Source organism: Hirundo rustica, chromosome 3 (assembly GCF_015227805.2).
Source record: "Hirundo rustica isolate bHirRus1 chromosome 3, bHirRus1.pri.v3, whole genome shotgun sequence".
Taxonomy (NCBI): Eukaryota; Metazoa; Chordata; class Aves; order Passeriformes; family Hirundinidae; genus Hirundo; species Hirundo rustica.
Window position 1 is genome coordinate 95409810 of NC_053452.1, and position 18974 is coordinate 95428783.

An 18974-nucleotide genomic window follows, 5' to 3' on the forward strand; every position below is an offset into this window, starting at 1 on the left:
TGAAAATCAAATTTTTGCTTGGACTGTACTACTTGAGTTCTCAAATTCTACTTTGTTCACTTTCTGTGCATATTCTTTTAAAAATATACCTGTCATTCAAGCAAGTTTATTGCATAGTAGATACATTTTCCTGAGGGTAGAGAAGGGTTGACCACATTTTCATCTTACTTTCATTATGCTTGATATTTATGATTGCAAACTTTTTACCCTTTGTCTCTCTTCCTTAGTTTTAGTACCCTACATGTATTTATATATTCTTTGTCATTCCACTGACATACTTAGACTGCTTTCCAGATTATTAATATAAGAAATAAATTTGGAAAAAAAATGTCCTTGATATTGCTAGATATTTATGGGGCTTCAGCCATTCTTAATGTAGACTCGACAATCTTAAAAAATTCTGGTTGCTCCAGATGTTTTCAAACACAAAATAGTGGAGAATGCTGTACACTGGAAGTGATGTTTGGACATCCTTTTTATTCACTTTCTTTAATCAGAAGTTTTAAAAAGAAACACATTGAGAATTATCTAATAATACTGTTTGAAATCCTGGTGCCCCTGAAGTAACTGCTATGTCTTCCCCATGCACAGCTATGAGATCAATAGAAGGACACTTTAACAAAATCACCTTTCTCATATTTGGGAGAAGTAACCTTTGTGTTTCTATCTTACGAGCTGATGTCTCAGTGAAAAAGAGTATAGTGAAGCTTATTTATCTGTGTAAAGATCTGAGAAATGCCACATTAATACCTGTATGAAGTTTTAGAGTTTTAATACACCTTATCAATCTAGCAGACTGGCTTCTTTGAAGCTCATTGACAGTATTAAAGTTATTAAAATTCAAGTTGATAGGTATACTTTTTCTCATTGAAAAACTAAACACTGTCATTAAGTTGTCTCATGCCTTACAGCTGAAGCGAAAGCATAAATATCTTATTTTGTCTGATTGAGGTTTGCATCAACATTGAAATATTAGATGTCTGTAAGGAGCTATGGCTTCATCCAAAGAAGTAAATTGGATTAATTCTGTTGATTTCGTTGACATTAGATAAGACCTTCTGTGTATTTATGCTATTCTCTTAAAATAGACATGTAGTGTGTAAGAGCCTTGTCAGACAGAAAAATACCTTTGAGTAATCAGCATGTAAGTATTGATCTATTATGTTCCAAAATAATTTGGTTTGACTGCATCATTTCATAGAACAATGTCTAATGTTTCAGAGAATGATGAAATAAATTATGCACTATAGCAGAAGAAAATAACTCATGAAGAATATTAAGTATTCCTGTGACATACTTATTTCTAAAAATGTAGTAAACTCTTTAGTTTCAATAGGTTAAAAGCTATCTTTCAATATTTTTCTGTAGAAATAGATATGCCATTAATGGCTAATCTTTTGCCATAATTTTAATTTTTCCTTTATCATTCAGCTGATGTATTTTGTATTATACATTCCAGAATTTCTGCTGAAATATGATAAATATATTAAATTTAAGTTCCTATTGCAAGGTTGGATTTCTGTTTTTTAATTTAGCAGAATGTCCAACATCCAAAGTATTAAATTAGGTAAAACATGTATAATTAGATTAAAGAATCTCAGTGGATGATATGTATCATATGCATCTCATGTTCAAGAGCATTTTTGATACAAGTAGGACTTGCATTTGACTTTTTTTTCCTTTGTAGTTTTTACTTACTGTCCTGATGCTAGATTTTACTTCTAATGATTTTTTTCTAGCAATGATGTTATTTCAAATCTAATAGACTTGAAACATACAGAACTTAAAACTGTGAATCTAATTTTCAAAATATGAATGAACAAATGTGGATGAAAATGAACCACTAGATAATCTTATTGATAATTTGTTTGGTATTTGGTTATATGCATACTTCCAGTCATCCTGGAAGGGCAGCTATGAGGCTAAAACTCACCTTTTACCCATGCATTTGTGTGTTGTGTGTGATATATATCATACATGCACAGCTGTACATGGTTCTGGAAATTGGTGCTGAGAATTATTTGGAATGATATTTCACTGCAGTGTCTATGCTCTTTCAAATGGGACCAAGGAAATTTCTTTTCCAAATTATCCAACTTCATTAATTATTTTTTTAAAAATTTCTTTAGGAAGAACTCTGAACAGCATTCTTGTAATTTATCTACTTCACCCATTTAGAAGATACCTTGAAAGATCATTTAATGTTACTTCAAGTAACTATCAGTATTCAATTATTATCTAAAGTATATTTTTACAGAATTGTAGAAATTTTGACATCCTATAACAGACAGAACTATTTATTTACAACAAAGTAAAAATATTTGAGGAATGATCAATGAAAAAATATCTAGTGATAAATATGCTTAAAAGCAAAAGTCTGAGACACCAGAGACCAAAAATATGCATGGCTCCTGCGTGGAAATATTCAAACATAGCAGAGGATGCAGCTTAGTAGAGAAAGCACTATGGCGCTGTTGTGATTAACAGTCACAGATTCACAGAATCATTTGGATGAGAAGGTCTTGGAAAAGACCTTTGAAAAGACCTTTGAGATGATCAAGTCCAACCTATGATCTAACACCACCTTGTCAACTAAACCATGGCCCAAAGTGCCACAAATCCAGTCTTTTCTTAAACACCTCCAGAGATGGTGACTCCAGCACCTCCCTGGGCAGCCAGTTTCATACCCAGCAACCCTTTCTGTGAAGAACTTCTTCACTTCTCATGTCCAACGTAAACCGCCTGTGGCACAGCTTAAGACTATGTCCTCTTGTCCTGTCACTGGTTGCCTGGGAGAAAAGGCTGACCCCCACCTGGCTGCAATGTCTTTCCAGGGAGTAGAAGAGAGCCTCCACTGTAAATTAACAGCCTGAAAAACAGACTTGGTTGTTCACTAGAATAATGCAACCACAGGACCAGAATCTGAGGCTGGAAGGAGTATCAAGAGGTCACCTAATCCAGTTGCCTACTCAAAGCAGGTCTAATCCAAGCAGGTTCCCAAACACCTTCAATGGCAGAGATCCCTCTAGCCCTGCTACAGAATTTTACCACTCTAATGGTTAAAAAAGAAAACAACAACCATAAAAAAAATCATAATACATGACATTTCCCATGTTTCCAAGGAAATAATAATTTTTAGGCCATTTGTGCTTGTTTTATTCTACATGGTTTTGTGGGGGCTTTGATGTTGTAGTGTTAGAAAATCATACATTTTTGTCATATCTGTGGCTCCTGTGAGCTGGAATATGCCCTATTCATATTAACAGAAATACATGCAACATTATCACTCAGACTCTTACCTAGCAACCTGTGACCTTTTAAAAGAATTTAAGTGTTTTTTGAGTTTCACCAAAATGGCTTTCTCAAACTTAAAGGGCTTTCTCACTCCCTTTCTTGACAGATTTTTTGACTATTTGCATTAGATAATGGGTTATAATTTTGTTTTGAATTGACTGTTATTTTAAACAAATTATTCAGTTGTAAAGAAAAACAATTCTTTAATTAAACATCCAGTAATGGTTAAGCAAATTTAGCAATGTGTGCATTTAGGTTACAGAAAGGGTTTCTTCCAGTTTTTTGCAAGTTTATTATTCTCTTTGGGAAAGACTTTTTCTTCAGCAAGTCACTCCAGGTCCTTGGATCTGGAGGCCCTTATGCTCCCTGAACCCTAGCCATAACCACAGCACTAACGACAGCTTGGAGATGAGACTGAGAGCTGGCAGCTATTTGAGAACATTTTTCTTAAAGTGGAAGAGTTCTTCATGCTCAAACGCAGTGATGTGTGCAACCAACACCAGAGACCAACTGGGTTCATTGAAGACCTCCTGGTCAAACCTCTACAGTCATATTGAGTGCAGCATCAGCAACCTGAGTGTTCAAGGCCAGCCTGGACAGGGGTTTGAGCAACCTGCGCTAGAGGAAGGCATTCCTGCCCACAGCAGGGGGCTTGCAACTAGGTGGTCTAGACTTCAGAGGCCTCTTCCGAACCATTCTACAAGTCTGTCATTCTATGATTCAAGTGTATTTATTCTCTTTACTATTAGCCTTTAAAATAGTTCTTACATATTTTTTTACATACAGTATGTTTGTGCAAGTGGAATACTTCCAGAATTGCACCCTACACACACCGAAATATTTGCAAGATGATAAAACAATTGTTTATCAGTGACTAGGATAAAAACATTTATTGTGAAACATAAAGATTTCATTGTTACTTCACACCCATTTTGTATCTATTCGTAGTTTCAACTATAAATTGCTTATGCCATTGACATTGTTAGGAATGAAAAGTAAAGTAGATTCATAGATTTGTTGGGCAGAGCCCATTGTAAAATATTCTATATTTGCCACATCTAGCAAATTCTTCATGTAATACAGAGCAGATATGTGTAGCTTAAAATTTTAGCACAAGGATAGGCTTTTTTCCCTTACTGTTCCATTTTTCAGACTTCATTAAAAATTTGAATTCCATATGATAAGATCTCAGTTGTGTAAATGAAGTCTTAGCTTAGCAGATTTCAATGTTTTATATTTAAATACTGATCATTGAATATTTCCAAGCACAGAATAACAATTGCTTTTTGTTATAACCTACATTTTTGCTTCGTTTATCTTTAAAATTTGTGTCCTGATTCTGACAAAAGACATAATTTATACCAAACTTTAAACAATATAGTGTCCTAGCAGGAAAATTGTTTTTCTATTTTATTCTTTTCCCATCTGCTTGTAATTTTAAACACTATTGTTTCTGTCAGATTATGGTTTGTACTTAAACCTCATTGAGCTTCTAACAAAGTTTTCACATATTTGCATATCTGAAATGGCTTTTAAAACATAGTCATTAAATTAAAATGGATGACTCATAAGAATGGGTAAAAATTAGTAATTTTAAGTTGCTTTTGTTATACTGTGGCATTAGGTATCTGAAGTATATTAGTAATTTCAAGAATTACTGTGTCAATGACTTCCTTTGTAATCAAAACTGGAAAAAAACTACCAAGAACAGTAATATTGATAGTAGAGAGGGGAGGGGAGTTTGCAATCTTTTCATACTCTCTTGTCCTGCCTACCAGACCACATCTCTCTTATCAGCAGGCCACTCATTCACTGAGATTTACTTCCAGTAGAAGTATTTTTAGTGACAAAACTGCAAGTTCCCAGGGAAAGAAATATGGATAGGAAAGTCATGAAGGGAGAGTTTCTGAGTGCAAGATAAATAGTATCTTCTAGAGCATTGTCCATCTGCATGAGATAGTGGAAGTTTTAATACCATCCTTATCATCTGAACATTAGAAAGAGATTTTAAATTACTTGTTCATCTGTTAGCCTCTTCCTAAAAGAAACCACCTAACTGCATTACCAAAATACATTATTTTTTATCAAAAGTTTAATTGTGTGCGGCATCCAGGGCCAACAGGTTGCTCCAATAAGTGGGAAGGGCTTAAAAGCATTTTAGACTATTATTAGAAAAGAAATGGGATTAGAGTGTTATAAGGTTTATTTTTACAGCTGGAATTAGAATACAGACCTTCTTTATAACTGCCTCATTACTATTAATGTGAACTAAGTTTGGAGTTGGAGTTGATATTTTTAAACTTCAGAATAGTCAGGAATTTTCTGAAGACTTGAAATTACAACCTTTTGGCTTCTTATCTATAAGATTTTTTGAAGGGATACATAATGGAAATTATGATTAAATACATAAGTTGAAAACTTTGGAAAAATGCTCTTCAATATTTAAAATCAGCTACATAAAATTAGAGATAATTTTGAATTTTTTGTTTTTGCATCTTAAGTTTTCCATGTATAAACTCTCACTTGTGTGAATACACTGTAGTCATCACCAAGAGCCAAGGGTTTACAAAAAAATAAAATATCTATTTTCATGGAATTGTTTGAATACCAGCACATTGTCTTGAACAGAGATGGTAAAACAAATTATTTTAATGATCTCTTATAGATTAGGTTCTTTAAATTCAGTGCAATAAGTTAAAAAAAAATTCTGCACTTGCAGAAGTTCTAATCACAGGGTGCAGAAGTTTGGATCACTAAAGGAAAATTGGGAGCTGAGTAGCACTAGTTTGAGGTAAACAAAGATCATTCACCCAACATATGTAAACATCCTATGTTTGATGATAATACAAAGTCTAAATGGAAGATCCTTGTTGGAGTCCAGGGCATTCCTTTGGTTGCCCTGGAGGGTCAGGGACCTGGGCAGGGGGGTCTGGGACCCCAGCCCAGAGCTCAGAGAGACACTGGCTTTGATTCTAGTCCATGGGAAAGGCTTCTTGCACTGCAGGAAGCATTGCAGGCCACAAGAGTGTAAAAATAGTAGTTTAGTATATCACAGGGTGAAAAAACAGTGGGTTTGGGATTTTTGGCATTGAAGTGAATGGGGCAAGATGGAGAATTTAGGGCGTTGTCTCTTTCTTCTTCCTTCTTGTTCCCTCACTCCATTTCTGCAGTGACGTTGGCACAAAGTAGTTAGTGAGGATTGGGTCAGAGTAAAGATGACCTTTTTAGTAATAGTGATAGACATTGGTAATAAATAGTAAATAAAGAATACGTAGCAATTAGTATAAAAGATAAGGACAGCCCAGAGACAGGAGGAGTCACCAGATGTCCGAGCCGCGGCAAACATCTTTTGGACACTGAGAAAATTGCAAGATAAGAACTAATAAACGAAGCATGTAACCTTGAAGACTCCGTCTTTTCCTGCGTTTGGCACAGAGCTTTGCAGAGGGCCAGAACTCTAAAACCACCTGAATGCCGGGGAATTTAAACTCCTGAAAAGGAGCCCCCGACAAATGGCGTCCCTGAGATGGGACAGAAACAACTGGCACCCCAGATGGGACAGAAACAGATCCTTCCCATATAAGAAGAGAAACCAAGGGAATGTGGGGAGAGTAGATGCCACTGTCATGTTTCCCCTGGTTTAGCATGCTCTGCCTGATCGGAGCTGCTCTTTCTCCTCAGTAAAGCCTCCCTTTCTTCTTGGTATAGAAGGTAGTACTAGTTTTAGATTTGCAATTCACTATGTTTTGCTGTTGCAGACCATCAATCATAATAATTCATCTTTGTTACATTTTTGCTTTGAGCAACTTAAAATTTTAGGGAATGCTCTATGTGTATGTGGGCTTTTCATGCTCCATTCTTCCTGTACAAGTTGACTGATAGTACAGGACTGAGCAAAAGTAAACCTGCACACCAAACCAGCACCTCCATACAACATGATCCTGGGACAGAGTGAAAACAACATGATCCTGGCCCGGCTTCAGAAACAGATTATGTGATGGAATTTTGGATTTTCCATATGAAACTAAAAGGAGAAGTGAGATACAGACACCATAAAAGAACTCACCAAATCCAAGAAACACCAATGTCTGGGAAATTGTTTGCCTCTCAAATGAATAGATGTATTTCCCAGTACTGTTCTCAAATATAAAATTAGTAAGATTTAAGACTTCCTGTTCTCATCATGTGCCCTTGCTTCTTTGTGGATCCTGCCTAACACACAAAAGTTCAAAGACAGTGATTTGGCTATTTCCATTTCTAGCTAAAATTTTCAGAAAGCTCTTTCATTGAAAGTATTATGACAATGTCTTGCCCTCAAAGTGTGTGTCTGACTCGAGGTGAGCTCACAGAGACATCAACAGGGTGCAAAGAAATCATATCATCAAATTAGTACTATCACTCTTACGTAGCAGTCAGAAAACACACCAAGTGGGAGGATAAAATAAGATCAATGCAAAATCTGTTGGCTTTTGTATTTCTTATTCATTGGCTTCCTTAATAAGACAAATCAGATGTTTATTAGTCTGAATTAATGATCTTTAAGCCTATTATGAAATCTTTTCTTTCATATTAGGGCTCAGTAAAAATGTGAAATAAGAAGATTTTATTATTTCTCATTCTGTAAAACAAATCAGCTACAAAACTATTTTCAGAAGTTGCATAATACTAATTAATAAGTATCTTTGGTGTTTCAACAGCTATTTAAGCAAATCAGCAGGAATTCTGCTAGGCAAGGTTTTTCTGCATAACACTTAGCAAAGAAGCAAGAATTTGCAATGAAGTTGTCTAAGAAAAAGGGTTTTAGTGACACAAACTTGCTTTCTGGATTTTAAATATTTCCACTGTATTTAGCATTTCTTGTGCAGTTTTATGATTCCATATAAATATTGAAGACAATTCTAGACTAGTTTTAAATATTAATCACTTTATTAATTTCTTTCTCCGCTTCTGAGTACTTCTTAGGCTTAGTGACTTAGTGTTTATTTTGATCTTTCAGTGTTTGAAAAAAAAGGATTACATACCAGATATATTAGTCATGCTATTTTCATCAGAATTGTAGATAAATTAGTATTGGGTCGTCATACCTCTGATATCAAGGCAAGGATGTATCTTTTTTTCTTCTTCATGCTGAATGTCAGGTTATGGAATAATGCGTATGCTTGCAGATTTAAACTATCTCTGGAAATGGAAAATCTTGAGGTAGCATAAAATATGTATCATTAAATACTACTTTTATCATAAAACTATGTTTTTCTTGCCCTGAAACAAATTTGAGTTGTAAAGTACCATTATTTTGCCCCCAAGCATTTTACAGTCACCAAAGTTAAAGTAAAAATCAAGTACTTCATCTGCCTGAAACGTTTATTTCCTTCCCAAGAGAAGAATTAACAACAAAAGGTTAAATAAAAATGTTATTCCTCTGCCCTCAAGCAAGTTTATATTTCATTTGGGATACTCATTCCATTGATAAGTGAACGTATCAATCAACGAACAATCCCCTGCATGTGTATAGCTCTAAATAAATACTCTATGCAGTCTCCTTCCCCCCCAGAATCACGTAGCTGGAAAATCTTCCTCAGGCTAACAGTAGGTAGTTTCATCTAAGAAATAAAATTTTATCAGGTGTTAAGACATGCCCAATGTACTAGAATTCTTCTAATCACTGGAATTTCTCAGCATCTGGGTGTCACCACGAAAAATGGGAATTTGGGGTCTGAAAAAAGGAGAGCTTGAAGATGGGCTATCAGAGTGGAGCATGGTTAACCACATCTGAACCCTTCACAGACTCCTCACCTGTTAGATGTGGACATCTAACAGGCCAAACAGTCAATTTAGTCAGCCATTCAGCTGAAATCCTTTTACAGTCTACTGTGGACTTTTGTAAATCCCTCATTCTGCAGAGTTCTTCTACAGCAATCACTATTGATTTCCACAAACTTCCATTACTTAAATTTATTTTAAACCTGGGATTAATGCAAACTTGTAAATATAGTATTCAGCTTATCACTGTCTTCAAGATTTCTGGTAGGTTTTCACTGGCTATGTTTTGGTGTGCATTTGGAATTTTTACAGGTCTGAAGGTACTTAGAAATTGCTAATCTTTCCCTTAGTCCTTCCTATGTCTTCTATTCAAGTGAAGTGATAGGAAAAACCCCGAAAAAACTGAAAATAACTTAAATTTTGTCTCAGAGTTATTCAGGACACGATGACCATGCTTATGAGTAGAGGATAGATCTTCTCTGAGGAAAATTACCATCCATGATGGGAAAAGATTTCTAGTTTCAGGCTGAATTTTTTATGCCAGCCAAGCTAGATTCAATGTCTAATTCTTAGTGCTAAATTAATATTCAGGCTATTCCTAAGGTGATGTAGGACCAAATATTAATGTATTAAGGAATACAAATATATATATAATCAGCAAAAATGTTTGTATAATGCTATGTCTAATACTTCATGTTTATGGATGTCCAGGGTATATTTGACCAATCCCTTAGCCTAAAGTCTATCTGATAAGAAAAACAGAAGCCACTCACAGAGCAAGAAAATTAGGACTCACGACAGCAATGTTTTTAAAGTCCTACTAAGGATATATCTCTTCCTTAGATGCCATACTTCATAAAAGTATGGCACATCAACTTCTTAACATTTCTTTCTGCCCTCTAAAACTGCCTTTTTTAGTATCACAGAAAACTGTGATATTGCACAAGTTGAAAGTTCATCCTTATATTATTCTTCTGAAGAGTATTCGGCAAACTTTCTTAAAAAGTGCTTAGAATAAGGGCATACGAAGTGCCAATCCTTTTGAAGGCATAATCCAATTAATTAACTGGAGCATGAGAACTCTCCTTTTTTATACACAGTGTACAAGTCAAGTTGCAACATCTAACAAAGTTGTTCATCTGTGCTACTTTGGAAAGTCTTATGATAAAGATTATCATAGGCTGCAGAGCTGGAGTAGCAATTAAACTAGACATCTGAAAATTAAATTTGGACTAAGTTATGTTTACCTTTTTTGATAGCAATTGTTATATCATAGTCAGTGGTGATAATGAGCTGACTAATAATTAGCCAAGAGAAACAAAAATATAAAGCCATAGGGACTTTTTTGTTGTTGCTTGGATTATTTTATTTTATTTTATTTTATTTTATTTTATTTTATTTTATTTTATTTTATTTTTTCTCCCCCCTCCCCCTCCCCCCCCCAAAAAAATAGTGGAGCTGGTAAAATCACAAGAGATACTTTGTTTCAGATATCTATTGGATTTTGGCAAAGCTTCACCTGTACATTCATATTACTATTTTGAAGAATATGCTACTAAAATTAAAAGTCATCCATTGAAATTTTGACCTTTATCAGAGAATTTAAGGAAGAAAATTTCCCCCTAGTTATGATACAGACTTCTCTATGATTTATACTGCATAATACGGTTCTTCTTTTGAACACTTCCTTTGTGGCTGTGTCTTTCCACGCCTGGCGGGCGCTGACCACTGGCTGGCTCAGATCTGCACAGCGGCCAAAGCGTTTCGGTCGGGGTTGCAAGCAGGCGAGCAACCTCTTCCCGTGGGTCTCGGCTCCCCACTGGTGGCTGGCCCTGATTGTGTCGTGACTGCAGCGGCGGACAAAAGGGCGACTCTCTACTCGGCAGGTTTAATGATGGTTTATCAAGGTCCAAGCGGCGGGAGCTCCACCACTCTTCAAACTGCCCAGAGAGAGCCCTTTGAATTTCCCTCCGTGAACTTATAAACGGGGGAGGATTCAGAGGTGGTAACAACAGGTCAGCAAATCAGGGAATTCGGGGGGATAACAGGGGGTGTCCACTTTTAAACATGGGACCACTCACAAGGGGGGAAAAGGGGATTTCCCAGGCACCAGCCTATCACTCAACGCCTCTCCTGGGACTTTTCCAAGCCCAGGGAGGGGTCCTGAAGTGACAGACAGGACGCCCCAGAGCTGGGGGGAGAGGGGATTGACAAGGACAGATGGGGGGGTGGGATGATTGACATAGAACAACTTGCTATACAGAAAACTCATAGGGGAGGTACTGTTACAGGACTGGGGCCACAGTGGAATGAACCATAACATAAAACTTCTTATAAAACTTCCAAAATTACTTAAGAACTTGATAAAACAATTCTTGCACCGCCACACACTTCACTATCTGTAACCTTATTTCCTAGGAGTGTCATGGAAACCGTAAATTAGTCATAGAAATAACAAAAAAAAACCCTTTCAAAAAATTCAGGTTATTATTTCCTTTAGTAACGAATTTTGTCTGCTTTTGGTCCAGTGGAAAAGCAATATAAACATGGGTTCTGCTACAGTCTGTTGCTAGAGATCTCCCAGGATACAGAATGACTGCATGCCATAGAGTTCACAGTTCTTCATGGTTTGTTTTTTTTGTTTACTGTTGACTGCAACCTGACAACTAGACTACTTTTGTATGAGGTTGTTAGCCTTTTTAATACTGTGCATTCATATTTCAACAATATGAGAAGATATTAGTGGTGTTTGGGACTAAACCTAGTTTAGAAGAATTTGCATTTTGATTTCTGTTTTTCAAATACTTACAGTAACTAGGTTATCCATGACCTAACCTTCATTATTATCTGTCCAACCTATTACAATCTTCTTACACTCACCATGCATGTTTTGTTTTAAGTGATAAAGCACTTCTATCAAAGCAATCCATATCTGAATATCAAATAGAACATCTCTTGAAGTTTTGTTTTTTATCTCAGAATGAATTAATGTCTTTTATGACCATTTTCTTTAAAGAAACAGGTGTACATTAGCATTTTAATACTATCTGCCAATAGACATTTAAAAGACTCAGACAGAAATGTGGACAGCAGAGAAATTAACTTAAATATCAAGGAATAAATTTTAAAATGTATATTTATTACAGCATGGCATGTTTTGATCATAGAGACTCAATGAGATTTCAAAGTGAAAGAAGGGGCAAATCTTATTTTCTGATTCAGTAGAAAGGAAACTCCAGAACACAGACCAAAATCTAAATTAGTCTGGTATTTGCTTTAGTTCAAGTCACGGTTTCCTAGGCACCAGGATGTTGCCCTGTCCCTAACTGCCCTCTGAGCAAATGCAAGAATAAATCTGCTTAGTGTCATTTTCTACCCTTTCATACAAAGTTGAACTGTTTTCTATATGAGAGGGAGAAACTATTGATTTGATTTTGAACATGGCTGTGGGGAAACTTATAGGCCTTGATGGAAATGATTTAGTAGAAGAACAAGGTATTGCACTTGTGCAACTTATCATACAAAAATATTTCCCATTTATTTTCATGTTTTCAAATGGCAAAAATACAACCCAGCGCATGTGACAGCTCCTGAGAAGTGAGATGAAAGACAGGGTAAAACCAGGCACCAAAAAACTTGGTATATTTTGTTTTAGGAAAAGGTGTGTGGTCTGAAAAAAGGTTATAAATCATGAACTTTGGAATTGTACACTGTTGGTCTTTTTTTAGGTAAAAGTAGCAAGCAATACAAAACTACTCTCCCTGTAAGTGTTCCTAAAAATTAGATCAAAATAAAACAGGAGAGTTAATACATGCTTCCTGTGCCAGATTAAACTGAATTGATGCTGTTTTGGGAGAAGCAAAAGAATAATTCATGTGGATATTATTTGTTACTAAACCATACATATATATATATATATATATATATATATATATATATATATAGGTACACAAAAAGAAAATTGTTATTACAGTGTGAATAAAATCTACATTAGAGTTTGTAATTACAGCAGCTAATACAGCAAAATATGCCTAAGATTTAACAAATGTGATGCAGTCTTTTTCAAGTTTTTTGTACTCATTGGTTACACCCTTTCTGTAATTTGCTATGTCTAATTACAAGGGTGGTACAGTAAGAAGAGTAAAGGTCAGTGACATCTCAGATCCTGTATTTGTTGTTTCTCAGGAGAATGTAGCTTCTGAAGAAGCCAGATCATCTTTTAATGACTACTGGATCATTAGTGAGTTAATTAATTTTGGAAGAAAGCTAAAGTCTCTGACCTAGTACCAGAAAGAAGAAAACATATAATTTATCACAACAGATCTTTCAAGTTTCCATTTCACAACTAGTAGGTCTTTGCAAATTACATTCATTTCCAGTAAATTAATTTAGACTGGTACATAATTTAAGCTATGGCAGCCATTGTTTTGATACATTTTGTCCATAGGTGAGTAATCAGGAGTTTTGGGGAGAATCAGGGCAGTTTTGTCTGCTCTTAGGCTCTTATTTAACCATTTATAAATTACTCTAACAAATAAGGGAAAAGTAAGAGCACCAAAACACTGTAACTAGACATGACTTCTTCCGCCCATGCAAGCTCCTGAAAGAGGTAGCCTAATCATTCTGGACTGTAATGGAGGCCCATCAGGATTAGGCAAATGAGGAAAATAAGACACATTTAAACAATACTGAACAAAGAAATTTTTTCAAGTATGTGTGTTTTGCTATAAAATTATTCAGTAGCTGAAACAAAGCTGTTTGGTTTCAGCACATCCCACAGTCACATACTGTTGGAGTCCAGGGCATTCCTTTGGCTGCCCTGGAGGGTCAGACACCTGGACAGAGGGGTCTGGGACCCTGGCCCAGAGCCCAGAGAGACACTGGCTTTGATCCCAGTCCATGGGAAAGGCTTCCTGCACTGCGGGAAGGATTGCAAGCCACAAGAGTGTGAAAGATAGTAGTTTAGCTTATCACAGGGTGAGAAAACAGTAGGCTTGGGTTTTTAGTATGGAAGTGAATGGGAGCAAGATGGAGGATTTGGGGCGCTGTCTCCTGCTTCTTCTTTCTCCTTCCCTCACTCCATTTTCTGCAGTGATGGTGGCACAAAGTAGTTTAAAGAGACTGGGTCAAAGTAGAGATGACCTGTTTAGTATAAGTGATAGGTATTGGCAAATAATGATAAATAAAGAATACGAAGCAATTAGTATAAAAGATAACGACTGCCCAGTCTGGGAGGAGTCGAGGAGTCACCAGATGCCCGAGCAGCTGCACAGACCTTTGCTGGGCACTGAGAAATCTGTAAGATAAGAAAAAACAAATGAAGTGTGCAACTTTGAAAAATCAGAACCTGAAGACTCCATCTCTTTCTTAGGTTTGACTCAGAGCTTTGCAGAGGGCAAAAAGACTCTAAAACCACCTGAATCTCAGAGAAAAAACCCGAGATCGATGGTCTGGACTTTTATGTGATGCTATACTAGAAGAACAGTGGGAACCCGCAGGACACATGGCATGTCCTGTAGCGTGTCCTGTCCTGTTCAGAGGTGGTAATCCTGTGTATGAGCAGCATGAATGGAAAATTTTGCAACAGGCAAAAAATACAGTAAAGGAGCATGGCTTGAAAACTGAAACTGCTCGAGCAATGTTGGATTGGATTCATACTGCAGATATCTGTTCTCCAGCCTGGATTGCCTCCAATTTGATCACCATCATAGGACTGTTAATAAATATATTTACAACTCTGCTATTAGTATGTTACTGCCCAACAGCTACAGAGCAGGCGTCTCCCTGGGCATATATTGCTTGTGCTTGTGGCCTTTTCATCTACCAGTCCCTGGATGCTATAGATGGGAAACAAGCAGGAAGGACAAATAGCAGCCCTCCGTTAGGGGAGCTTTTTGATCATGGCTGTGATTCACTGTCTACAGTCTTTGTGGTTTTGGGAACTTGTATTGCTGTGCAGCTGGACTCCAACCCTGAGTGGATGTTCTTTTGTTGTTTTGCTGCGACATTCATGTTTTACTGCGTGCACTGGCAGACATATGTCTCAGGAACGCTGCGCTTCGGCATAATTGATGTAACTGAAGTACAAATCTTCATAATAATCATGCATTTACTGGCAGTGATTGGAGGATCACCTTTTTAGCAATCTCTGATTCCAATAATCTCTGATTCCAATACTGAATATTCAGGTGAAAATACTCCCAGCTCTTTGTACTGTGGCAGGAACCATATTCTCCTGTACAAACTACTTTGGTGTGATCTTCAGGGGTGGAGTTGGCAAAAATAGATCCACTATAGCAGGAACAAGCATCCTCTCACCTTTTCTCCATATTAGCTCCGTGACTGCCTTGGCTGCAATGATCTACAAGAAATCTGCTGTGCAGCTCTTTGAGAGGCACCCCGGCCTCTACATCCTGACTTTTGGCTTTATGTCTGCCAAGATCACAAATCAACTGGTGGTTGCCCACATGACCAAGAGTGAGATGTATCTATATGACACAGCATTCATAGGCCCAGCATTGCTGCTCCTTGACCAGTATTTTAACAGCTTTATTGATGAGTATATTGTCCTCTGGATTGCCCTGATCCTGTCCCTGTTTGACCTGCTCCAATACTGTGTCAGCGTGTGCAACCAGAATTGCTGCCCACCTGCACATCCACGTGTTCTGCATCAAGGGCTGCCCCATGCACTTGAACCACCACTAGGGATGGGAGCTGCCACAGAGGAATGGAGAAGGAGTTGGGTTTTTACAGGAATGGATGAAGACTTGTAGGAGTCAAAGACTAAAAGCAGATGAGAACAAAGTAATTTATAATAATCAATGTTGTTTAATTTTTCTTCTTTGTTATCAGTAACACTCTTAACCAGTCTCCTGCCTGAGAGTGAATTCCGAGTTCACCCTAGTCAACTCTCCATGTAGTCAACTCTGTTGGTTCCAAGCCTGGGAAAGCATGCAGGAAACAAATGCTCTGTCTTTGTAATTACCTTGATTACAAATTACTCTCTATATGGTGAATGGATCCCCACCAACTGGAGTTTCTAATGTAGTATAATTACAGCTGCAATCTGACTTGCTTTTAATTTTAATATTTCATCATCTCTCAGTGAAATACTTGTTTAGTGTCCACTTGGAATTTATTTACTAAAGACTTGAGCTGGTAAAAAACCAGAGATATCTTACTAAGTTGTGTTGCTGCAGCAACCAGGTGGGAGCCAGGCTGGGGTGGTTTTTACTCATGCATTGCTGACAAAGCGGTTTCATGCTGAACAGGGTCCTGTGAGCCAAGGGGTGCCCAGCATGCAAAATAGTGTGTGGTATCTTTGTCAATTAATTTTATTTTTTAAATAAATATTATCTAAAAAAAAAAAAAAAAAAAAAAAAAAAAGAGGGATATGGCAGGTCTGCATGGTAAGACATTCTCACGTGTTGCATGCCTTTTGCTCATGGTGTCAACAAGTGTTGCAGGATCTCCTCAATTAGCTCATCAATCTTCTAAGAGAACTAATGGATGGGTGACATTTGCCAATATGACTGGACAGGATTCTATTTGCCTTAGCCTGGCCAGTCCCCAGTCAAAAGCTGCTAAAATAGATTAAAATATTAGGGTTTGATTCTACCAATGCTTGCAGAGAGAATGTTTTAGAAAAGTAACCCAATATTATGATACTTGTTCAAGAACTATGCAATAAAATTTTCAGAGCAGGATATGTTTCAAAGATTCAAGAGAAATAAAAATAAAATCTTCCATGTTCTACAGTTGATATGTAACATGAAGCACAATGACATGATTTTTCTCACTTCCAATATCCCATCAAATTTGTCAAGAATTAGTCAATCACCAATAACTGGAGGCTGTTAAGCCAGACAGTATTAATAGAAACACACTCCCCTGGAGAGAAACCAGATAATAATATAAACGCGTCCCCTTAAAAAGGGAGCAGTTAGACCAGACAGAATATAAACACAACCCCCTAAAGTAGAAACTATGACAAACAGCTCTCTGTTATGGCAGAGAAATGTGTTAATCAGTTATAATGCATTGGGGTTTTTTTCTGACCCCAGACAATTGGTCCATTTTGGATCCCACCCCTAGCTACCCTATATAATCCCACCCACCTTTGGCTCTGGGATTCTTTCCTGTTCTGATCCTGTGGCATAAAGCTTTCCTGGGGATTAGAAAGACCCCATTTCTGTTTTACTCCTGAATCGCTCTGCACTTGAGAGCGCACTGGAGAGAAAATCACTTTGCACTTGACAGTGCACCAAAGAGCTGAATCACTCTCTGCCTGAGAGTGGCTGTGCCTCCATCGATCTAGGGGTCTTTTTAGAGACGCTTCTAGTGAGGAAGGTTGTGGCACCTTCACCACTGGACCAGACCACGACAAATAACCAAATTGAATACAGCTGCCTTTTCATCTTCTTTGCACTGGAAAGCTCAGTTTGAGACTTCTGTGTACTTAAACAGAAAATTAAGTTTTTTGACAATGTTCTAGTCTTCTATTAACAAATTTGAATTTCCTCTTGAGAACAAAAAAGTGATGGGTTTATTGGCATAAATTCTTCTCTTACATCAAAGAAATTAGTACCCTGAAAATAGCTTTTCTTAAACATTTCTTTTCTAAATGTTCTGTATAAATAGTTATGACATCATGGAGGTTATTATGGGGCATAAACATAAGTCAAAGAACAGGTTTCTTCAGTCCCACATTACTCAACTGAATATGGATTACCTAAGGTTTTTAAACATGCTAACTAAAGTTTTTCAACATGCAGAAAGTTAGGGTAGATGATCCTCAATTTCTTATACTCTTGAAATCTCTAATGAATAACACTGCACAAAGGTCTGATATTTTCAGACTACTATCTACTACTAGTTTGGACAGGAATGTGTGCCATTTTACAATCAATCTATGTATACCCTAGTTCTTCGCCCAGCAGGAATAAACCCTTACTATTTATTACACACTAATAAAGCAAGTGATGATAAGCAGTAAGTGCATACAGTGCGTTTTTCTGTTAGGTTGTGCTGACGTGTTTCCATTGCCATTTCAGAGACTTCTGCATTTCAGATTTTCAGTTTAGTTCTACCTCATCACTATGTTGTGGTTTAACCTCATCCAGCAGCTATGCCCCATCCCAGCACTTGGTCTCTCCTCCAGGTGGGATGGGGGATAGAATCAGAAGAACAGAAGTAGAGAAAATGCATGGTTCAAGATAAAGACAGTTTAACAGGTAGTGCTAAAGCCATGCACACAAGCAAAGCTAAACAAGGAATTCGTCCACTGCTTCCCATGAGCAGACAGGTGTTCAGCTATGCCTGGGATAGCAGGGCCCCATCACACATAATGGTGACTTGGAAAGACAAACAGCATCAACATTTGCAGAGAGAATGCATTTCCTTCTTTCTACTTCCCCCAGTTTTATATGCTGAGTCATATGAGCCGTATGATGCCATATGGTCTGGTTATGGGGTCCTGTACATGGGTCACAACAACCTCATGCAGCTCTACAGGCCTGGGACAGAGTGGCTGAAAGCTGCTCAGCAGAAAAGGACCTGGGGGTGCTGGTCAACAGCAGCTGAACATGAGCCAGCATATAACCAGGTGGCCGAAAAGGTCAATGGCATTCTGCCATCTGTCAGAAACAGTGTGACCAGCAGGACAGGTGAAGTGATTGTCCCTCTCTTCTTGGCACTGGTGAGGTGACATCTCAAATCTTTTGTTTAGTTTTTGTGCCTTCACTACAATGAAGACACAGTGACACTGGAAAGGTCAGCTTTTGCCTTCCAAAAAAGGGCAACAAAGTTGGACTAGATGATCTTAGAGGTCTTTTCCAATTCTATTGAATCTGTGATTCTGTGATAACCCATTAGTCTGTTGGGGTCAGCTGTCCTAGCTGTGTACTCTCCACGCTTCTTGT

General features: G+C 37.3%; 1 pseudogene; it reads left to right on the top strand.

Moving 5' to 3' along the window:
• The first annotated feature begins 14557 nt into the window (after nt 1-14557).
• Nucleotides 14558-15759, top strand: LOC120750047 (choline/ethanolaminephosphotransferase 1-like; annotated as a pseudogene).
• The last annotated feature ends 3215 nt before the right edge of the window (nt 15760-18974 follow it).